This window comes from Bubalus bubalis, chromosome 5 (assembly GCF_019923935.1).
Source record: "Bubalus bubalis isolate 160015118507 breed Murrah chromosome 5, NDDB_SH_1, whole genome shotgun sequence".
Lineage (NCBI taxonomy): Eukaryota > Metazoa > Chordata > Mammalia > Artiodactyla > Bovidae > Bubalus > Bubalus bubalis.
Window position 1 is genome coordinate 113,624,068 of NC_059161.1, and position 24,493 is coordinate 113,648,560.

At 42.5% G+C, this 24,493-nt stretch overlaps 1 long non-coding RNA gene across 3 annotated transcripts in view; it reads left to right on the plus strand.

Annotated features, from left to right (window-relative positions):
* LOC123333797 overlaps positions 1–23,096 on the plus strand; it is a 57,973-nt gene extending 34,877 nt beyond the window's left edge. The window contains exons 3-7 of one of the 3 annotated variants that reach the window (XR_006551367.2): positions 5,861–6,029; positions 17,026–17,189; positions 20,042–20,113; positions 20,454–20,538; positions 20,736–23,096. This is a non-coding gene — a long non-coding RNA (uncharacterized LOC123333797). Of the gene's footprint in view, positions 1–5,860; positions 6,030–17,025; positions 17,190–20,041; positions 20,114–20,453 lie in introns of all 3 variants that reach the window. The other 2 variants (XR_006551368.2, XR_006641129.1) reach the window with 2 other exon arrangements.
* Positions 23,097–24,493: the final 1,397 nt, after the last annotated feature.

Genomic DNA, 24,493 nt, shown 5'->3' on the forward strand with positions numbered 1-24,493 from the left:
CCTCTTGAAAGTTTGTTGTGTTTGGAATGTATTCCTAAAACACTGATCGCCAAACTAAGTGATGGCAGCAGTCCTTAACATCCCCACAGACCTTGGGAATTGCAGGTGCCAGTGAGCACGGGCGGCCAAGTTGTAGTTACAGGAAATGTCCACAAGGCGGAAGCACTTCTTCATTCCCATCTCTGGTTTCAGATGACCGTTGCTTTAGGGAAAGTGGGATTCCTGGGCTGGCATGTCGACTGGAATATGCCAGAGCAAACACCCTAGGCTTGTGTCTCACCACCTCTGCCCCCTGAGGCTTCAACCCTCCTCCAGATACTCAAGACTTCCTGGGCACCGCTCCCTGCTGAGGTCCCTAGGAGGGTCAGTGTCCTCATCGTACAATGCACTGATTCATGTATGACATGTACACTCAGCGTGTTCGTACTTGTTTTTGTTCTTTTGCTATAGAGGTTATTGCAGAAGGTGGAGTGAAGCCCTGGGTGGTGAACATCAGGTCCCTATGGAGTACCTCTAGAGATACAGATATATATGTGCCATGAGCAAAGGAAGGAGATAGTCCTTGTGGATTATATATTACACTGACAAATTTCCATTTATAAGTTAGAGACATGCACATTTCTGTGTATATGTGCATGAAAGGAGAGAAAGAAGGATGGAAGGAAGTAGATACCTTATGAGCACCTAATAATGATACAGATTTCTGTTGTATGTTAGAGATAAAAATTTCAGTGCACATGTGGAAGGAAGAAAGGAGATAATCCTTGTGAATTACCTGTTACAGTTACAGATTACTGTGTATAGGTTAGTGCCGAGTACTGATTCATCTCTAGCCAGAGATTTTTTTTTCCTTTTTTTTTTTTTTTTTTTTAGTTCTTTATTTGGTTTTGCTTCAGAGTCTCTTTTTGTGTTTCAAATTATGTCCCCTGTATCTATTTTAAATTTTGCCTAAAGGGAGACAATGGAATGTCAGGTCAATGAACGGCACCTTGCTTGGCTGTGTAGACCCCAAGCCATCCAACCTTGGGACTCAAGCCTATTTAGTTTCCAGAGATTAGACTCCATCCCGAGTTAGGGAGGTTGGAGGGAATAAAGACGGCATTCCGTTACTTTCCTCTTCCTTTCTTGCACCCTCTGCTGATGGTATGTTGAAGTATAGTCGTTTTCCATCTTTGTGTTTGTCCTCCTAGTACAATGGAGTGATTTACTGATGACATACTCATACAGCATATTTGTATTTTTTTATCCTTTTGCTACAGAGGTTATTGCACACGGCAGAGTATAGTTCTCTGTGCTGAACATCAGGTCCCAGTTGAATAACTATTAGAGATACAGATGCTTCATGTAATGGCAAGTAACGAATAAAGGAGATAGTCCTTGTAGCTTATCTATTACAGGGACCGATTTCTACGTATATGTTAGAGATAAGTATACCTCTGTATATGTGCATAGAAGCAAGGAAAGAATAAAGGAAGCAAGGAAAGAAGGCTGGAGATAACCTTTGTGGATTACCTTATACAGATACAGATTCCTGTGGGAATCTCCTCCCTGACGTTTCACCTCTCCTCTCCGAACACCTCAAAACCTGGGGCACGGCTCCCTGCTGAGGGGCCTCGGAGGCTGCACTCTCAGGAAAGAGGGTTCCCCTAAGGACCCCAGCACCAGTTGACCTGGATATTTGGTGACTTTACCTGGTCCTGGAGGCCAGAGGGTCCAGCCAGCATCGTCATTGTGCACTAGGGTTTTTGGTCCCAGCTCAGATAAAGCAGACAGTACAGGTTTAAGTGGAGTCTCAGTAAAGGTCAACTTGCCCAGCTGTGTCCACCCCACCCTAGTCCAGCCCTGGGATTCAAGCCTACTCAGGTCCCAGGAATCTGATAGCACCCCATGTCTGGAAGGTGGGAAGGAATTAATTAGACATTTCTTATTTTTCTTTTAATATATTGCTGATGCTTTGTTGACATATAGTCAATTTGCAGTTTTGTGCTTGTCCTAGTGAACAATGGACAAGTTAGTTATGATATGTTCATACAGCATATTTGTAGTTAAAAAAATTTTTGCCATAGAGGTTATTGAACAAGATGGAGTAAAGTCCTCTGTGCTGAACTTCACGTCCCTGTGGAGTAACGGTTGGATATACAAGTGTTTTGTATACATGCAAGGAACTAAGAATGGAGAGACTGCTTGCAGATCATTTATTACCATGACAGATTTCTATGTATATGTGAGAGCTAAGTATTTCAGTGTATATGTGCATGGAAGGAAGAAAAGTGAAAAAAGAGAAGATAATCCTTATGGATTACCTAATACAGATAGATTCTTGTGGGTATGTTAGAGTTATAGATTTTAGTGCATGTGTGGAAGGAAGGAAGGAAAAAGTCCTTGTGAATTATAACAGATACAGATTTCTGTGTCCACTTTAACCGACCTCCTAATTTATCTCTGACCCTTCCCGTGTTTTGGGGGGGATTCTTTGTGTTTGAATCTGAGTCTCTTTTTGCATTGTAAATTACTTCTTCTGTGTCTCTTATTTAAATTTTGCCTTGAAGGGACATCATTTTTTCTTCCTTTGTTGATGGCTTGCTTTGTGTCTGATCCTCCAAGGTCCATCCTTGTGTCAACTAGAGGCATAATTTCATAATTTCTGTGGCAGTTTTCATATCTGAGTAATAGCATATTGTATATATGTCCTGAATATTCATTGGAAGGACTGATGCTGAAGTTGAAGCGCTAGTACTTTGACCACCTGATGCGAATAACTGGCTCATTGGAAAAGACCCTGATGCTGGGAAAGATTGAAGGCAAGAGGAGAAGGGGACGATAGAGGATGAGATGGTTTGATGGTTTCACTGACTTAATGGACATGAGTTTGAACAAGCTCTGGGAGTTGGTGATGGACAGGGAAGCCTGGCGTGCTGCAGTCCATGGGGTTGCAAAGAGTTGGACACGACTGAGCGACTGAACTTACTGAGAATAATCTCCTGTGCCCATTTGGTATTTTTTCCTTAAAGCGTGTGAGGAAATTTTACATTTTCAACTGATTTATTGAAAGTTTATTGTGTTTGGAATTTATTTATGCAAAACCTACTAGAGGACATTCCCTGAGGGGAGCTGGTCTTAACAGCCCCACAGGTCTTGCAGGTGAATTGCAGGTGCCAGTAAGTGCTGGTGGTCAAGTTGTAGTTACAGAAAATGTCCACAAGGCGGCAGCACTTCTCCATGCCCAGCTCCGATCCCACCTGCAAGCAGAGCCTTAGGAAAAGTCGAATACCTGGTGTGTGACTTAGAGTGGAATGTTCTGGGCAAACATCCAAGGCCTTGTATCTCACTGCATCTTCCCCCTGACGCTTCATCCTTCCCCTACTGACTCATCCTACCTGCGCCACCACTCCCTGCTGAGTTGCCTAGGAGGCTGCACTCTCAGGAAGGAGGCTTCAATTGGGGACCCCAGCACCGGGGACCTGGATCCTTGGTGACTTTACCCTGATCCACGAGGCCAGAGCGTCGGGCCATCATCGTTGCGGGGCACTAGGGGTTCTGTTCCCAGCCAGGGCAATCCAGACAGTAGCGGTTTAAGAGGGGTCTCATGAAAGGCGCCCTGCTGGGCCACATCAACCGCGCCCCAGCCCAGCCCTGGACTCAAGCCTACTCAGGTTCCAGTGATGGGACAGCATCCCAAGTCAGGGAGATTAGAGGAAGTAAACTAGACATGACTTTTCTGTCCTTTTCTGTTCTTAATCTCAAGCCAACACTATGTTGAAATACACTCGATTTGCAGTTGCGTGCTTGTCCCCAGGGTACAGTGGACTGATGCAGTTATGACATATTTGTACTTGTTTTTATTCCTTTGCCATAGAGGTTATTGAACAAGGTGGAGTAAAGTTCTCTGTGCAGAACATCAGGTCTCTGTGGAGTAACTGTTAGAGATCCAGATTTTTGCTTACAGACAAGGAACAAAGGAAAGACACAGTCCTTGTGGGTTATCTACTACAGTGATCGATTTCTATGTGTAAGTTAGATATACATATTTCTGTGTATATGTGCATGGAAAGAAGGGAAGAAAGGAAGGAGGGGAGGCACTTAACGTGATTACAGGATAAACTTGTTTCTGTTAATGCTCTCTGACAAAACATTTTATATTCAGTTTTGATGCCTCCATATTGATTCCATTTCACAGTCCCCTGTAAATACAACTTATTTAGCAGTCTTTTAGTTTCAAATTAAGACTTTTGTTTGTATTAAGATGTAAGACTGTACACTTGAGTTAGAAGAGTTGTCTTAAGTCTCTAAAAGCGTTACTCAAAAGGCACAGTGATTTTCATTATGGTTCATGGACTTGCATTTGCATATCTACTAAATCAGAAGCTCTGGAACTGCAGTCTGGAAATTTGCGTTAATAAGCCCTTCAGGTGATTCTGAAGCACCAAAGCACACTGAAGCTTGAGAACTATTGCCCTAGCAGTCCAGGCAAAACACACACTTTACACCAAGCCTAAGTTGTAACAATCAGTATCATTATAAGTTACAGTAAAATTTTTATTCTTTTGGTTAAAGAACAATAGCAAAGGAATCCACTCCACAAATATGTATTACCTAGGTTTGTATATATGAACTATATACCTAGGTTTGTATATATAAATATATACCTGCTGCTAAGTCGCTTCAGTTGTGTCCGACTCTGTGCGACCCCATAGACAGCAGCCCACCAGGCTCCCCCGTCCCTGGGATTCTCCAGGCAAGAACACTGGAGTGGGTTGCCATTTCCTTCTCCAATGCATGAAAGTGAAAAGTGAAAGTGAAGTCGCTCAGTCTTGTCCGATTCTCAGCGACCTCATGGACTGCAGCCCACCAGGCTCCTCCGTCCATGGGATTTTCCTAGGTTTTCATATATGAAATATATAATGAATAATACTCAGCTACAAAGAAGATTAAAATAATGGCATTTTCAGCAATATAATCCTATGATTATCATAATAAATTATGTAAGTCAGAAAGACATTATACAATATCACTTATACGAGAAATCTGAAACACGACACCTATGAAATTACCCATGAAACGGAAACGGACTCACAGACACGAGAACTAGTGGTAACCAGTGGGGATGGGGAGGCGGGAGAGGCAGGGTAGGTGTAGGGGATAAAGAGATAGAAGCTTACTGTGTATATCTTCAATAAGTTATAAGGATATGTTATATAGCATAAGGATATATAGCTTTTATTTGTAATACCTTTAAATGCAGTATACTCCATAAGAGTAGTGAATCACATTTTGTACACATAAAAATAATTTAGTGTTGTAAATAAACTGTACTTCCACTTAAATAATTGTTGATGACTATCTACAACAATAATAAAGTTATCAAAAAGAGAAAATTTAGCAAAATAAAAATGGGAAATTAAAAAAAATTATATCACAAAACTAATTTTGATGAGAATTTAAAGAATCACATAAAGCAGCTTTTCTCTTTTAAGTTTTGCTTTCCAAGAACTTATTAGTCAAGTCAAGCCAATTAATCTAACTAACCCTAGCCCTTACCGAGCTAAGGGCAATAAGCACATTTTGTCATCAGATTTTTCCGAGAGCCTCTGGTTGGCAAAGATTTTTTAATGCTAACCTTTTTGTCACGAGTTGTAGCTATTTCAGGAGCAATGTTGCTTTGGTGCAAATATCACGTTGTCTAACAGGTCCTAAGAAGACATTGCCAAGGGTTTTCTTTTTAACTGAGCAACCTAAAAAGCTCTTATCATCTTTCATCTTGTCAACGTTAAGTTCTCATTGGAGAGGAAGTCACTTGTGAAGCTGTGAGCCCCAAAGCCCCCTATTCTCACCCTAAAGTATGCCTGTCTTGCCTCACTAGGAATCTGGGAACTGCAAAGTGAAGAGATTACCCTGTTGAAGGAGCTGGGAAGTGGCCAGTTTGGAGCGGTCCATCTGGGCAAGTGGAAGGGGCAGGAGGATGTTGTTGTGAAGGTGATCAGGAGCTCCGTGTCAGAAGATGAATTCTTCCCGGAGGCCCAGACCACGAGGTAGGATTCTTCTGGGGAATCGTCGTTTAGCCCTCACCTTGAGAGGACCTTCATGCTGACAGGTCTGTCCCTAATATCCGTAAGGCCTGAATCTAGAGTCCACCATCATAGAATTACAATGGAGTACTACTCAGCCATAAAAAGTGAAATCATGCCATTTCCTCAACGTGGGTGGGCCTAGAGATTAGCATATTCAGTGAAGACACAGAAAGACAAATAGCTATTATCACTTATGCATGAAATCTAAACTATGATGCAAATGAACTTCTTGACAAAACAGTCTCAGACATAGATGACAAACTTAGGGTTACCAAAGAGAAGAGGGATAGGAGATTAATTAGGAGTTTGGGGTTAACAGATATACACTACTATATATAAAGTTGATAACCAAGGCCCTACTGTATAGCACAGGGAACTCTATTCAATATTTGTAATAACCTGGTAATCTGAAACCTAATAATCGGAGAGCATGTATGTGGGTATGTCTTTATATATATATGTATTATATATAATACATATAGTGTATACTAGGTACTATATATATGTAGTATATATGTATACATAACTGAATGACTTTGCTATACACCTGAAACTAACACAAACACATAAAACAACTACTCTTCAATTAAAATGCACCAGTTTTCCATAGAAATGGGTCAGCATATCACTGATACTAATATTTGAAGTTGTAAATCAATGTAACACACCATTACACAAAATTGGCTTTATGTGAACAGAAGTCTTTGGCTGAGGCTGACTTCAGGGGCACAGTGTCGGGGGCTCCTGCACTTAGAAGGGCTCCCTGCTTGGTTTAATGCTGTGTTGTCAGAACCCACATTGTTAATAATCCTTGCACAGGGATTCTGACATCGCCATTCTGCCCTGATTCCTGCCAGCGATGCAGCTCATCCAGCCTCTGGCAATTGTGCTGTCGTAAAACTGGGGACGAGGCCTTGATGTCAGAATAGAAAAATCTGCAGAAACTCCCTTAGGCTCAGGATATAAACCCTGTGTCCTGATGTAACTTTAAAACATACATTTTGCTATTCAGTTCAGTTCAGTCGCTTAGTCGTGTCCGACTCTTTGCGACCCCATGGACTGCCACATGCCAGGCTTCCCTGTCCTTCACCGTCTCCTGGAGCTTGCTCAAATTCATGTCCATTGAATTGGTGATGCCATCACCAATTGTCTTCTTTTGTCCCCTTCTCCTCCTGCCTTCAGTCTTTCCCAGCATCAGGTGCTTTTCTAATGAGTCTGCTCTTCACATCATTAGGGTTACCAAAGTATTGGAGCTTCAGCATTAGTCCTTCCAATGAATATGCAGGGTTGATTTCCTATAGAATCCTAAAAAAGTCATTAACAACTCAACTGGTCATAAAGAAAGAGGTATAACTGTATCACCAGGGCAAACCTTTCACCCTCAAATGGAATGGTCACTCTGAGGCCTGAGATGTCAGTTGGCATGGTGGTCTCACCATGTGCCCCCTGCACTGACTGAATTTGCTCAAGGAACAGCTTTTACTGAGAGATGGACCTTGGTCCCAACACAAGCCTTTCCTCTATAGGGAGCAATGCAGGTCTTTAAAACCGCTCAAAGATGCATAACTGAGCTCATTGCCTTGAGTTACATGAAAACGCATGTACCTAAAGTTAGACTAAGAAAAGAAATAAGTAAATATTTAATAAATCCTTATTTAATAAATCCATGCTGAGCTTCTCAAGAGGCTGAACTCAGAAAGGAGGCTTCACCTGGGGACCCAGCAACAGCTGACCTGGATCCTTGGTGACTTGACCCTGGTCCTCCAGGCCAGAGGATCGGGCCGCCATCATTGGGGCTCACTAGGGCTTCTGGTCCCAGGCAGGTCCAACCAGACAGTACAAGTGGGGTCTCAGTGAAGGCCACAGTGCCAGGCTGTCTTGACCCCATCCCTGTCCGCAGTGGGACTCAAGCCTATTCAGGTTCGAGGGATGTAATAGCATCCCAAGTCAGGGAGGTTGGAGGGAATAAACTAGGCATTATTTTTGTTCCTTTTCTTTAATCTCTTGCCAATGCTATGTTGAAATATAGTTGATTTGCAGTTTTGTGCTTGTCCTCAGTGTACAATGGACTGATTCACTTATGATATGCACATACAGGATATTTGTACTTTTGATTCATTTGCCACAGAGGTTATTGAACAAGATGTAGAACAGTTCTCTGTGCTGAACATCAGGTCTCTGTGGAGTATCTATTATATATAGATTTTTTTTGGTACATGTGCAAAGGATGAAGGAAGGAGATAGTCCTTGCGGGTTATTCATTTGCCACAGAGGTTATTGAACAAGATGTAGAACAGTTCTCTGTGCTGAACATCAGGTCTCTGTGGAGTATCTATTATATATAGATTTTTTTTGGTACATGTGCAAGGGATGAAGGAAGGAGATAGTCCTTGCGGGTTACCTGTTACAACAACAGATTTCCATGTATACGTTAGAGATAAATATTTCTGTATATATGTGCAAGGAAGGAAGGCAGGCAGGAGATAATCCTTGTGGATTACTTATTGTTGTTCTGTTGTCCACAGTGTCCAACTTTGTGTAACCCCGTGGACTGCAGCATGCAGGCCTCCCTGTCCCTCACCATCTCCCGGAGTTTGTCCAAGTTCGTGTCTATTGCCGTCCAGCCGTCTCATGGTCTGATGCCCTCTTCTCCTTCTGCCATCAATCTTTCCCAGCATCAGGGACTTTTCCAGTGACTTCGCTGTTCACTTCAAGTGACCAAAACACTGGAGCTTCAGCATCAGTCCTTCTAATGAGTATACAGGATTGATTTCTTTTAAGATGGACTGGTTTGATCTCCTCGCTCACCAGAGGACTCTCAGGAGTCTTCTCCAGCACCACAGTTCAAAGGCATAAGTTCTTTGGTGCTCTGCCCTCTTTACAGTCCAGCTCTCACAACTCGATGTGACCCCTGGGAAGACCATAGCTTGGACTGTAACAGACCTTTGTCAGCAGAGTAATGTCTCTGCTTTTCAACTCACTGTCTAGGTTTGTCGTAGCTTTCCTGCCAAGAAGCAATCGTCTTCTGATTTCCTGGCTGCAGACACCATCTGCAGTGATTTTAGAGCCCAAGAAGAGGAAATCTGTCACTGCTTCTACCTTTTCCCTTTTGTCTGCCATAAAGTAATGGGCCCAGATGCCATGGTCTTAGTTTTCTTAATATTTCGTTTTAAGTGGGCTTTTTCATTCTACTCCTTCTATTACAGTTACAAATTTCTGTGTACGTTAGTACCAACCTCCTAATTCATCCCTGGCCCTTTCCTTTTTTCTTTTTTTTTGAATTCTTGATTTGTGTTTGAATCTTAGAGTCTCTTTTTGTGTTGTTAATTACTTCCCCTGTATCTCTTTTGTCTAAAAGTGACATCATCCGCTATTTTCTTCCTCTGTTGCTGAGTTCACTTAGTGTATGATCCCTGTGCCAACTCGTGGCATAATTTCATAATTGCAGTGGAAGTTTTTCTGTCCAGGTAATAGCACATTGTATATATGTACCACATTTCTTTCAGATTTAGTCTGTTGATGGAACTTTTCTTGGGGCTCTGTCTTGGCTACTGGAAGTATCACTGCAGTGAGTGTTGGGGTGCATTTGTCATTTTGAATAGTTTTTCGTAACATAGACCCACGTGTGAGCATTAAAATCCTAGGCTATACTTTCTTGAAAATATTTTCCACCTTGTGGGGGGGGGGGGCGCTGTCCTTTCTAGGTGTTGTTACCAATGTCCCTTCCCATGGAACGTGTACGGGGCTTGCATTATCCCCCGGCTCTCTCCCCCAGGTAATGTTTGCAGACACTCAGGATATTCTGTCAGATGGGGTTTGATTTCTTGTTGTCATTTTGATTGGCATTCCTCCTATAATAATTAGGGATGCTGAGTGTCTTGTCCTGTGGCCATCTTTTTTTTTTTTTTTTTAATTAAAGGGTGTGAGGAAAATTTACTTTTGCAATTGGCTTCTTGAAAGTCAGTTGTGTTTTTGAATTTATATCTATAAACCCACCCCAGGACCTTTCCTGAGGGCAGCGGTCATTAACAGCCCTGAAGTTCAGTTGCGTCGCTCAGTCGTGTCCAACTCTTTGTGACCCCATGGACTGAAGAATGCCAGGATTCTCTGTTCGTCACCAATTCCTAGTGCTTGCTCAAACTCATGTACATCAAGTTGGTGATGCCATCTAACCATATCATCCTCTGTCATCCCCTTCTTCTCCTGCCTTCAATCTTTCCCAGCATCAGGGTCTTTTCCAGTGAGTCAGCTCTTCGCATGAGGTGGCCAAAGTATTGGAGTTTCAGCTTCAGCATCAGTCCTTCCAATGAATATTCAGGACTGATTTCCTTTAGGATGGACTGGTTTGATCTCCTTGCTGTCCAAAGGAGTCTCAGGAGTCTTCTGCCACACCACAGTTCAAAAGCATCGATTCTTCGGCGCTCAGCTTTCTTTATAGTCCAACTCTCACATCCATACACGACTACTGGAAAAACCATAGCTTTGACTAGACAGACCTTTGTTGGCAAAGTAGTGTCTCTGCTTTTAAATATGCTATCTAGGTTGGTCATAACTTTTCTTCTAAAGGAGCAAGAGTCTTTTAATTTCATGGCTGCAGTCACCGTCTGCAGTGATTTTGGAGCGCAAGAAAATCTTGTCAGGAAGTCTGTCATTGTTTCCCCATCTATTTGCTGTGATGTGATGGGACCAGATGCCATGATCTTAGTTTTCTGAATGTTGAGCTTTAAGCCAACTTTTTCACTCCCTTCTTTCACTTTCATCAAGAGGCTCTTTAGTTCTTCACTTTCTGCCATAAGGGTGGTGTCATCTGCATATCTGAGGTGATTGATATTTCTCTGGGCAATCTTGATTCCAGCTTGTGCTTCTTCCAGCCCAGCGTTTCTCATGATGTACTCTGCATATGAGTTAAATAAACAGGGTGACAATATACAGCCTTGATGTACTCCTTTCCCAATTTGGGACCAGTCTGTTGTTCCATGTCCAGTTCTAACTTGCTTCCTGACCTGCATACAAATTTCTCAGGAGGCAGGTAAGGTGGTCTGGCATTCCCATCTCTTTAAGAATTTTCAACAGCTTGTTGTGATCCACACAGTCAAAGGCTTTGGTGTAGTCAATAAAGCAGAAGTAGATGTTTCACAAGCTTCGTGAATCGAAGGTGCCAGTGAGCGCCACAGGTCAGGTTGTAGTTACAGGAAATGTCCACAAGGCGGCAGCATTCCTTCATGCCCAACTCTGGTTCCACATGCAACCAGAGCCTTAGGGAAAGTTGATTTTCTAGGCTGTGAGTTACAGTGGAATGTGCCTGAGCAAACACAACACCCATGGCCCTGTGTTTCACTACTTCTTCCCCGTAAAGCTTCACCCCACCCCTCCAGACTCCTCCTAACCTACGGATTAGTTCCACACTTAGCTTCCTAAGAGGCTGCTCTCAGAAAGGAGGCTTCACCTGGGGACCCCAGCAACAGCTGACCTGGATCCTTGGTGACTTTACCCTCATCCTCGAGAACAGAGTACCACCATCATTGTGGGGCACTAGGAATTCCGGTCCCAGGCAGGCCCAACCAGACAGTGCATATTTAAGTGGGGTCTTAATGAAGGCCACAGTGCCGCGCGCGGTCTTGACCCTACTCCTGTCCAGCAATGGGACTCAAGCCTATGCAGGTTCCAGGGATTGGATAGCATACCAAGTCAGGGATGTTCAGAGGGAATAAAGTAGACATTACTTTTTGTTCCTTTTCTGTTCTTACTATCATGCCAACACTATGTGGAAGTATAGTCAATTTGCATTTTTGTCCTTGTCCTCGGTGTACAATGGACTTAGTCATGACAGACACATACAGCATATTTGTACATTAAAAATTTTTTTTTTTTGCCACAAAGGGTATTAAGCAAGGTGGAGTAAATTCTCTGTACTGAACATCAGGTGACTAATAGAGATAGGCTAACTAATAGAGACACAGGTTTTTGTATACGTGCAAGGAATGAAGGAAGGAGATAGTCCTTGTGGATTATCTGTTACAGTGACAGATTTCCAAATATAAGTTAGAAATATTTCTGCGCATGTGTGCATGGAAGGAAGGAAGCCTGGAGATAATCCTTGTGAGTTACTTAATACAAGTACAGATTTCTGTGGGTATGTTAGAGATGCAAATTTCAGTGCACATAGGAAGGATGGAAGGAGATAATCCAGATTTCTGTGGATATGTTAGTACCGACATGCTATTTCATATCTATTTCCCCTCCCCCCCTTTTTATGAATTGTTTGTGTTTGAATGTCACAGTGTCTTTTTCTGTTGCAAATTACTCCCCTGTACCTCTTTTCTTAATTTTGCCTTGAAGGGACATCATCTGCTATAATCTTCCTCTGTTGCTGACTCCACTGAGTGTAGGCTCCTCCAAGGTCCATCCTTGTGGTGACCAGTGGCGTAATTTCATAACTTCAGTGGCGGTGTTTGGTGTCTGAGTGATAGCAAATTGTATATATATGTACCACACTTTTTCAAGATTTAATCTGTCGTTGGACCTTTTCTTGGGTCTGTGTCTTGGCTATTTCAGGTACCACTGCAGTGCGTGTTGAGGTGCATCTGTCAGTGTGAATGGTGGTTTTTCGTAACATAGGCCCAGATGCGGGTATTAAAGTCCTAGGCTTTGCTCTCTCGCAATTTTTTTCTTCAGGCCTGGGGGCTGTCCTTTCCTGGGGCTGTTCCCAGTGTCCATTCCCACGGAACATGCAGGGGGCTTGCATCACCTCCGGGCTCTCTCCCCTATTTACAGAGGGCAGACAGTCAGGATTGCCCTTCTGTCAGATGCACTGTGATTTCTTGTCGATTTGATTGGTATTCCTCTTGTAATAATTAGGGAATCTGAGCATCTTGTCCTGTGACCATTTGGGTTGGTTTGTTTCCTTAAAGGCTGTGAGGAAAATTCACCTTTGCAGTTGGCTTCTCGGCAGTTGGTTGTGTTGGAATTTATTTCTGCAGAACCGTCACGGGGCCTTTGCTGAGGGCAGCCGTCACTAACAGCCCCATCGGCCTTGTGAATTGGAGGTGCTTGTGGAACTGGTGATCAAGCTGTTAAAAGAAGTGTCCACAAGGCGGCTGTACTTCTTCGACCCCAACTGCAAACAGAGAATTAGGGCAAGAGCTTCCTGGGCTGGAATTACAATGGAATGTGTCTGAGCAAACACCAAAGGGTTTGTGTCTCATTGCTTCTTCCCCCTAAAACTTCACCCCTCCCCTCCAGACCCATCTGTAAGTGGGCACTACTCCCTGCTGAAGTGCCTAGGAGGTTGCACCCTCAGGAAGGAAGCTTCAGTTGGGGACCCCAGCATCAGCAGACCTGGGTACTTGGAGACTTTACCCTGGTCCTCGAGGCTCGAGGGTTAGGCCACCGTTGTTTGAGTGCACTAGGGATTCTGGTCCCCAGCGTGGCAAACCAGAAAGTACAGATTTAAGAGGGGTGTCAATGAAGGGCACCCTGCCATGCTGTGTCGACCACACACCAGTCCAGCCCTGGAAATGAAGCCTGCTCAGTCTCTAGGAATAGGATATTAGCCCAAGTTAAGGAGGTGGCTAGCAGGATAATCTCAGACGGTAAAGCGTCTGCCTGCAGTGCGGGAGACCCGGGTTCCATCCCTGGATTGGGAAGATCCCCTGGAGAAGGAAATGGCAACCCACTCCAGTACTCTTGCCTGGAAAATTCCATGGACTGAGGAGCCTGGTAGGCTACAGTCCATGGGGTCGCGAAGAGTTGGACATGACTGAGCGACTTCACTTTCACTAAGGAGGTGGCAGGGAATGTGTGTGTGCTAAGTCGCTTCAGTCATATCCAACTCTTTGCGACCCTATGAACTGTAACCCATCAGGTTCCTCTGTCCATGGGATTCTCCAGGTAAGAATACTAGAGTGGTTTGCCATGCCCTCCTCTAGGAGATCTTCCTGACCCAAGGGATCTAACCTGTGTCTCTTCTATCTCCTATATTGGCAGGGCATAAACTAGTAATTCCTTTCCTTTCCTTTTCTTTAATATCATGAGATGAGTTGTTGGATTATAGTTGATTTTCAGTTTTGTGCTTGTTGGCAGTGTACAGCCACCCAAGTCACTTGTGACATATTCAGAAAGCCTTCTTTCCCCCCACCCCAATTCTTTGTCGTAGGGGATATTGCAGAAAATCAAGTAAAGTTCACTGTGGTAATCATCAGGTCCTTGTGGAGTATCTATTACAGATACACATTTTCTGCCCATGTGGAAAGAAGGCAGGCAGGCAATAAAACCCTGCTCTTCATTTTTTGGGGCTTCCTCTGTGTTTGAAATCTCAGAGTATCTTTCTGTCTTGTAAATTAGTTCCTTGTATCTGCATTTTTATTTTGCCTAGGATGGATGTCATACAGTGTTGCCTTTCTCTGTCCAGCTGACTTCACTTGGTGTATGCTCTTCCGTGTCCATCCCCATGGCTAGCAGTGACTTAACTTCAGTTTCAGCAGCAGTTTTTCTTGGGTGAGGAGTAGTCCGTTATCGACGTGAACCACACCTCTTTAAGCGTTAGCCTGCTGCTGGGCATCCCGCTGGCTCTGTGTCTTGGCTGCTGTAAGCAATGCCGCAGTGACGGTTGGGTGCACGTGAGGTTTTGAACGGTGGTTTTCTCTGGATGTCCGCCCAGGTGTGGGGCTGTCAGATCCTAGGGTTAGCATCTCAGCCCTGTCTCTACCCCACCCTAGTCTGTCCATCCTTCCTTATTTACTGCTTATTTTTTGGCCAAGTGTGTGTTTCAATCCTTGTGAAAGTGAAGTCACTCAGTCGTGTCCGACTCTTTGCAACCCCATAGACTGTAGCCTACCAGGCTCCTCTGTCCATGGGATTTTCCAGGCAATAGTACTGGAGTGGATTGCCATTTCCTTCTCCAGGTTTCAATCCTTACCAAATTTTAATGGGGTTTTTTGGTAAAATTTGAGTACTGATCTTTATCTGATGTGTGTTTTAGAAATAGTCTCTCCAGTTTGTGGTTCATTTTTTCATTTTCTGAATAGGTGTTTCACTGAGTATAAGTTTTTAAATTTATACATAATTTTAATTTTTTTAAGGCAGTATTTAACTTTCAGGGGAATTTTCTAATTTTCTGAGGAAGTTTTTAATTGTATGAAAGTAAATAATTAGAATTCAGTAATTGTATGAATGTTATTCCATGAAAGTTATTTATGAATTATTCAATTTATGAAAGTTATTAATTATATGGAAGTTTTAATTATATGGAAAATTTAAATTTACTGGAAGCTACTAATTTTACAGACTATCTATGTAGCAATAAAAATATTTATTTACCAAGAGGTATAAATATCTATCTACATAGAGATGTAAACGTCTATCTACACAGAGATATAAGCAATTCTCTATAGGTTGATACAAATATCTAGATACATACTTGCTTATATTCGTTGGCGAGGTGTATTTTTCAATCTTAATGAATTTTTAAGGGTCTCTTTAGTATGATTTGAGTACAGATCCTTCCTATGATATGTTTTTTGGAAATAGTCTCTTCCAGTCTGTGGTTCATCTTTTGGTTTTCTGAATAAGGTGTTTCATAGAGTATAAATTTTTAATTTTATAAATAATTCTGTAATTTTTAATATTTTGAAGCTTTTAATTTGATGAAGTTTTTATTTTCATGAAGTTTTTAATTATAGGAAACTTTCTGATTTTATGAAAGTTTTACATTCTTTATTGTGGTTATTTAGTCACTAAGTCATGTCTGACTCATTGTGACCCTGTGGACTGCAGTATGTCAGGCTTCCTTGTCCTTCACTATCTCTCGGAGCTTGCTCAAACTCATGTCCATTGAGTCAGTGATGCCATCCAACCATCTCATCCTCTGCCGTCCCCTTATTCTCCTGCCTTCAATCTTTCCCAGCATCAGGGTCATTTCCATGGAGTCAGTTCTTCACGTCAGGTGACCAAAGCATTGGAGTTTCAGCTTTAGCATCAGTCCTTCCACTGAATATTCAGGACTCATTTCCTTTAGGATTGACTGGTTTGATCTCCTTGCAGTCAAAGGGACTCTCAAGAGTCTTCTCCATGGCAAATAGATGGGGAAACGATGGAAACAGTGAGAGACTTTATTTTGGGGGGCTCCAAAATCACTGCAGATGGTGACTGCAGCCATGAAATTAAAAGACGCTTGCTCCTTGGTAGAAAAGCTATGACCAACCTAGACAGCATATTAAAAAGCAGAGACATTACTTTCCCAACAAAGGTTCATCTAGTCAAAGCTATGGTTTTTCCAGTAGTCATGTATGGATGTGCGAGTTGGACTATAAAGAAAGCTGAGTGCAGAAGAATTGACGCTTTCAAACTGCGGTGTTGGCGAAGACTCTTGAGAGTCCCTTGGAGACTCTCAAGGCAGGAGAATAAGGAGATCAAACCAGTCCATCCTAAAGGAAATCAGTCCTGAATATTCAATGGAAGGACTGATGCTGTAGCTGAAACTCCAATACTTTGTCCATCTGATGTGAAGAGCTGACTTATTGGAAAAGACCCTGATGCGGGAAAGATTGAAGGCAGGAAGAGAAGGGGACGACTGAGATGGTTGGATGGCACCAACTTGATGGACATGAGTTTGAGCAAGCTCTGGGAGTTGGTGATGGACAGAGAAGCCTGGCGTGCTGCAGTCCATGCGGTTGCAAAGAGTTGGACACAACTGAGCAACTGAACTGAACCTTGCATGTCACTAATTGTAGCTATTTCAGGAGCAATATTGTTCTAGTGATGATATCATGTTGTCTAACAGGTCCTAAGACCACATTGCCAAGGGTTTTCTTTCTAAATGAGCAACTTAAAAATTGTGCTGTCCTTCATCTTTCTTCATCAGTGTTAAATTTTCGTTGGGGAGGAAGTCACTTGTGAAGCTGTTAGCCCCCAAACCTTCTATTGTCATCCTAAAGTATGACTTTCTTACCTTATTCAGAATCTGGGAACTCCAAAGTGAAGAGATAACCCTGTTGAAGAGCCTGGGACAGTTTGGAGCGGTCCATCAGGCCAAGTGGAAGGGGCAGGAGGATGTTGCTGTGAAAGTGATCAAGGAGCTCCGTGTCAAAAGATGAATTCTTCCTGGTAGGCCCAGACCATGAGGTAGGATTCTTCTGGGGAATCGTGGTTTAGCCCTCACCATGAGAGGAACTTCATGCTGACAGGTCTGTCCCTAACATCTGTAAGGCCTGAATCAAGAGTCCACATAGCATAGAGTAAATAATGGAATATTATTCATCATGAAAAATGAAATAATGCCATTTCAGCAAAGTGGATGGACCTAGAGATTAGAATATTAAGTGAAGACACAAAAATACAAATATCATATGATATCAGTTATCAGTGAAATCTAAACGATGATGCAAAAAAACTTCTTGACAAAACAGAAACCGTTTCAGACATACAAAACGAACTTAGGGATACCAAAGGGGAAAGAGGTGGAGAATTAATTAGGAATTTGGTATTAACAAATACACACTGTTACATATAAAATAAATAACTACTGTATAATATGGGGAGCTATGCTCAATATTTGTAATAACCTAATCTGAAACCTGAACTGAATCTGAAACCTAATAATCTGAGAAAGAGTATGTATATAGTTGTGTTTATGTGTAATATATACCTATACAAATAATATTATATAAGTAACACAAGAACATAAAACTATGGCTCAATTAAAAATGTACCAGTTTTCAATAGAAAAAAAAAAAGAGTCCACACATCACTGATACAAATATTTGAAGTTATAAATCCATTTAACACACCACTACATAAAATTGGCTCTGTGAAAACAGAAGCCTTTTCTGGGGCTGTCTTCATGGACACACACCCCGCACAGTGTCAGGGGCTCCTGCACTTAGAAGGGCTCCGTGCTTGGTTTAAGGCTGTGTTGTCAACATCCATGTTCTTTTAATTCTTACACAAGAATTCTGACACTTTCATTCTGCATTGATCCCTGCCAATGATGAAGCTCATCCAGTCTCTGGAAATTGTTCTGTCATAAAACTGGGAAGGGGCCTTGATGTCAGGACAGAAAAATCTGCAGAAACTCCCTTAGGCTCCTAACCCCTATGTCCTGATGTAACTTGAAAACATATGTTTTGCTATTACAGGGCTAATAATCCTATAGAATCCTGAAAAGTTATTAACAGCTGACATAATCATACAGAAAGAGGTCGAGCTGTATCACCAAGGAAAACTGTTATAGCTCAAATGGAATGGTCAGTCCCTTTAGAGGGATCAATACAGGTTCTAAATCTGCCAAAGAAGCATGTGTGTGTGCTCAGTTGCTCAGTTGTGTCTGACCCTTTGTGACCCCATGGACTGTAACCCACCAGGCTCCTCTGTCCATGGAATTCTCCAGGCAAGAATACTGAAGTGGGTAGCTATTCCCGTCTCCATGGAATCTTCCTGACCCATGGGTCAAACTCGGGTCTCTTGCCTTGAGTACGCCTTGAGTAACATGGTAACACATGTCTCTGTAGTTAGACTGTGAAGAAAGAAAATAACTAAATATTTAATAAACCCTAATCTGTGGGAGAAGGCAATGGCACCCCACTCCAGTACTCTTGCCTGGAAAATCCCATGGATGGAGGAGCCTGGTGGGCTGCAGTCCATGAGGTCGTGAAGAGTCGGACACGACTGAGCGACTTCACTTTCACTTTTCACTTTCATGCATTGGAGAAGGAAATGGCAACCCACTCCAGTGTTCTTGCCTGGAGAATCCCAGGGACCGGGGAGCCTGGTGGGCTGCCGTCTATGGGGTCACACAGAGTTGGACATGACTGAAGTGACTTAGCAGCAGCAGCAGCAATCTGTGGGAAAAAAAATTGTCAACTTGACATGTTACACTTAATGGACTTTACACATCCGAAAATTAAACATTCATCCTATGATACTCATCACTTATTAGAGAAACGCAAATCAAAACTACAAGGAGGTACAACCTCACACTGGTACAATGGCCATCATTAAGAAATCTCCAAATAAAAAGTGTTGCAGAGGGTATGGAGAAAAGGGAACCCTCTTACACTGTTGGTGGGAATGTAAATTGGTGCAGTCCCTGCAGATAACAGTCTGGCGGTTCCCCAAAAAACTAAAACTAGAGTTACCATATGATCCAGCAATCCCACTCTTAGCCATACATTCAGACAAAGATATAATTCAAAAAGTATTATATTATATATATTATTATATATAATACATAATTCATGCAGTATTCTAAAAGAACCTGTGCATACCAGCTACAGATCTGATAAGCAACCTTTACTCTCACATGTGAAGTATCAAATTTGTCTTTTATTGCCTGCTATATTTAGACTCTTGGTTCATACTGCATGTAACCACATACTATGATAATTAAATCCAGTTTGAATTTCAGCTTTAAGATGTTTCCCTCCAGTAGTGTAGGAGCATTCTCTTTTCTCCAGTCTCTGTTACACTGGTATGACATTTCAAACCTCAACAACTATTACTGTTGATGTGAATATCAATTTCATTTTAGCTCAGTTTGAATTGAGAAGCAAAAAATCCGGGGGCCTGTTTTTTTCTGTTTTCTTCATGGGGGAAAAACGAAACTGTTAGAGAAAGTACGTGCAGCTCATTTGCTCTTTGAATCACTAATCATTTGCAGGAATTTTTTTTCTCTACTGTGTGCTTTAATTCATATAATAACAAATAACAGAATTAGAAGAAGCTAATTTGAAATGATGGCTTGCTTCTACCTAGAAAGTCTGAACCAAAGGAACCAATGGGAACTGCAAAGATTAAGGTATCAAACTTTTAAGAATATTGTAGGTTTACAAACAATAACTAGCATGCTTGTAATCTCAACAATACATTTTTATATACTCTGATAAAGAATATACTTTTCCGGAAGTCTTCCAGTGTGGCTGTCTCCTGCTGGAAGCCTTGCATCCTGGAATCAGGCCACTTCCTGTCTGTCTTTACAGGACACTGGGCTGCACTCTAAGAAATTCCTGGCTCTCCCCTGGATCCTGGCCATCGCGTGACCAGAGAAACTGGTAACAGCTTTGTTTTGCCTGTTGAAATGTTTAATGCCACAGATTCTTTCAGTTTTCTGATGTGGATGAAGTGTGGAGGCCAGTGATGTTTTCTTTTCCAAGAAATGTACATGCTAGTCAACATGAGGGTGTGTCCCCCTGTTCAACAGTGAGGGACCCTGCATGTGTGTGACCTGTGTGTCCTGGGAGAGCAGCTTTAAGCTATTTTTAACCTGACCAAGTTCTGTCTACATGGCGGATTTAGACCTCTCCAAGTCCTGTCTACACTGATAATATTTAGATGTAACCATGTGCTTTCTACAATGAGAATATTTACACCTGACCCTGTTCTGTGTGCTAGTACTGGAGACCTGGGTAGGACCTGGCCTGCGTCTGAATGCCAGCGCTCAGATGTCTGGGGTCTGGAGCTGAGGTGGCTTCTCTGGGTAACGTGCTCTTCTCTGAGGGGGTTCCATGGCCCTCCCAGGGGTCAGTGCTGCCGTGAGCTGAGTCTTTCCCCCTGCTTTTCACTTTCCCTGGGGTTCCTGGACACTCCTCAGGTGGGCTACCTAGTAATTATTCCAATTTTCCAGCACATTCAGGTTGAATAGGGAGGCGGGTTGACCTGGTGAATTGATTGCAGGGCACATGGATCAGGCAAGGAGTCAATGGGCAGCAGGTGAGGTTGCTGCTGTGATCGCCTTCAGGCCAACCGTCTCTACTCAGCAGAGACCAGACCTGCCCCTCGTCTTCCAGCCCTGCGTCTGGTGTGTTTTCTCAACACTTCAGTGGGAAAAGAAAGGACCAAGCCTGCCAGAACCAAGGTGTGTGTCCAACATTATCATGATGCTATAAAAATGGTCAATATCACACAGAACCAAAGGGAAAAGAGAACTTCTCTGGGATAAATGTGGGGAGAGGAGACTGACCCTACACTTCTTCCTACCATCCCTGGAGGTTACAGAAACCCACTTGTTTTTATCTTGGGGGCCCAATTAGCAGAGACATGGAGTTCTAACCAACGGTTGTGTGACCCCAGGTGCACAGCCTGGGGAGGTGGTGTCACCTTGGAGACTGTGGACATGTGTCCCCAGGTGCTTGGTCTGGAGATTGTGTGGGTCTCACCCCATCCATGTGGGTCAGGAACCTGTATCCAGAGACCCCCTGTCTGCTCTTTATCTGCAGTATCTCGTCCCCTCTGAGATTCTCAACCTCTGAACTGAGGCTGTTGCCCTGATTAATCCGTGGTCCTTTTTCTTCTCTCTTCTTGTCGATTTCATCTGAGGTCAGGACCTTTGAGCGAGTTGCTGCTCTGTGTTCTGCTGAGTGAAAACCTTTGATGGTGTCTTATTCATTTCACAGCATATCACATGTCTAATTCATAGGGTCTCCACAGTCTGGTTTCCCCTACACCAAACTCAGATAATTTAATGTATAATTTAATTTTTATTTTACAGTGCAATCAAGTTGATTTCCATTGTTTTCTTGCCTTTAGATGTACAGGAACTTGATTCAGTTTTACATAGAGGTGTATCTATTGTTTTTCCATTTTTTCCCTCATACAGGTTGCTAGTGTTTTGAGTTCCTTATTCTATTAAGTAGGTCATATTTGATTATCAATTTGATAGATTAGTGTGTATATTTTAATCCAAAACTCTTAATTTATTCCTCCCTTTTAACCTTCTTTTGATAGTCATAATTTGGTTTTCTCAGTCTGTGAATCCATTTGTTTCGTAAATTAGTTCATTGGTATGAAGTTACAGATTCCACTTGTATGTGATATCTTGCGATATTTGACTTTTTGTCTCTGATTTACCTCACTTAGTATGAAAATTTTTCAGCCCATCTGTGCTACAGCCAATGCCATTATTTTTTCTGCCTCGTGGCTGAGTAGTATTCCAGTGCATAGACCTACCGGCTAGTGTTCATTTTTCTGTCAGTGGATTTTCTATTGGCTTCTGTGTCTTGGCTATTGTAAATCGTTCTACCTTGAAAACTGGGGTGCACATGTCATTTCAAATGATAAATTCCTCCAGATGTGAGCCTGGGAGTGGGATCTCAGGATCATATGACACCTCTGGGTTTAGTGTTTCAAGGAACCTCCGTGCTGTTTTCCATCGCGGCTTCACCATTCACATTCCCACCAGGACTTTTGGAGGATTCCCTTTTCCGTACATCCTCTGCAGTATTTATTTCTGGAGATCTTTTTGATGGTGGTTGTTGTGACCAGTGGAGGAGGAAATGGCAACCCAGTCCAGTATTCTCGCCTGGAGAATTCCATGGACGGGGAGCCTGGCAGGCTACAGCGCATGGGGTCACAAAGAGTCGGACACGGCTGAGCGCACAGCACACACTGCGGCCAGTGTGAGGTGATACCTCACTGTAGTTTTGCTTGGCATTGATTTAATGACTTTATGGGGAGTATCTTTCCAGTGCTTTTATTTTACACCTAAATTGTGAGTACAATTTGCCTCTTGAATCTGGCTTCTTGAAACTTGGCCCTGTTCGGAATTCTTTTATGATGATTTACGCTAGGACCTTGCTTGAGGGCAGGTGTCATTTATAGCCCCGTGGGACTTGTGACTAGTGAGAGCCTTTCAGCACCTGTTTTAAGGTGCATATATTGATGTGAATCAGCTAATTTCTCCCTGCTCCCCCCAACTTTCTTTTTTAGTAACCATGAGATTCTTCTCTAAGTCTGTGAGGCTGTTTCTCTTTTGTAATGATATTCATTTGTATCCATTTTTAGATTCCACCAGAAATCATCTCCTATGATACCTCTCCTTCCTGTTTCACTTACTTCACTTAGTGTGATAATCTCTGGTTTCTTCCCTGTAACTGGAAATGGCATGATTTCATCCTTGTTTATTTCTAAGTAATATTGTATTGTGTATATATACCCCGTCTTCTGTAACCACTCCTCTGTCCTTGTACACTTAAGTTGCTTCCCTGTCTTTGCTATTGTGCTTAGTGTTGCCATGATTGTTGGGCTGCAGGTATCTTTTAAAAGTTTTTTTTTTTTTTTTTTTTTTCTGGATTTACGCCTAGGTATGGGACTTCTTGGAGAAGGAAATGGCAGCCCACTCCAGTGTTCTTGCCTGGAGAATCCCAGGGACAGAGGAGCCTGTTGGGCTGCCGTCTATGGGGTCGCACAGAGTCGGACACGACTGAAGCGACTTAGCAGCAGCATGGGACTTCTGGGTCACTTGGTTCTTCTGTATATCTTTTTAAAGAATGTCTGTAATGTTCTCCCTAGTCGATGTATCCATTTACATTCCCACCCACAGTAGGAAGGTTTTCTTCTCTCCACACCTTCTGCAGAGTTTAGTGTTATAGAGTTTTTGAGATGGTCATTCTGATTGATGTGAGGTGATACCTTATTGGAAAATTAATTCGCCTTTCTCTAAGAACTAATGATGCCAAGCATCTGTTCTTGTGCTTTATGGCCATATCTATGCCTTCTTCAGAGAAATGTGCATTTACATTTTTGGCGGATTTTTTTTTATTGGATTGTTTGTTTTTTAACATTGCGCTGTAGGAGTTGTCTGGATGTGTTGGAGATAAATTCCCTGTGGGTATCTCCGTTTACAAGAATTTTGTCCATTCTGAGGGTCTTTCTCTTTCACTGATACTGTGCAAATGCTTTCAATGTTTATTAGGACCTTTTTGTTTATTTTTATTTGTCCTGATTCTAAGAGATGGATCAAAAACAATGTGCTGCATGTCAAAGTGTGTTCTGCTTTTTTTCCTCAACAGTTTCATAGTATCTGTACTTTTATTTAGATATTTATTTGGAGTTTACTTTTGTGTATGGTAGTAGGGAATATTCTAATTTCATTCTCATTTTCTTTGCTAAAGAATCTGCCCAGTGTCCCCCACAGTGGCTGCTCTCAGCATCTTGTCTCAGCAATTTCTAGTCTCAGTGAAGGAGGGTCCCCTGTTCTCTATACCCTCCCCCACATTTATTGTTCCTAGCGTTTTTGACTATGGCCATTCTGACCGGCGTGAGGTATTTGAAGTTTTGATTTGTATTTCTTTCATATTAATGATGTTGACATCTTTTCATGAGATTTTTAAAACTCTGTGAGTTAAACTTACTTATTCAAATGGGCTTTTTGAACACCTGCTCTGTTTTGAATATTTTTCCGATGACCTCTCTAGGACATTTCTTGAGAGGAGTGTATTTTTCTTAAAGCCCTTCAGGCACTGTGAATATAAATGCCATTTCAGTTCAATTCAGTTGCTCAGTCGTGTCCGACTCTTTGCGACCCCATAGACTGCAGCACCCCAGGCTTCCCTGTCCATCAGCAACTCCTGGAGCTTTCTCAAAATCATGTCCATTTAGTCGGTGATGCCATCCATCCATCTCATCCTCTGTTGTCCCCTTCTCCTCTTGCCTTC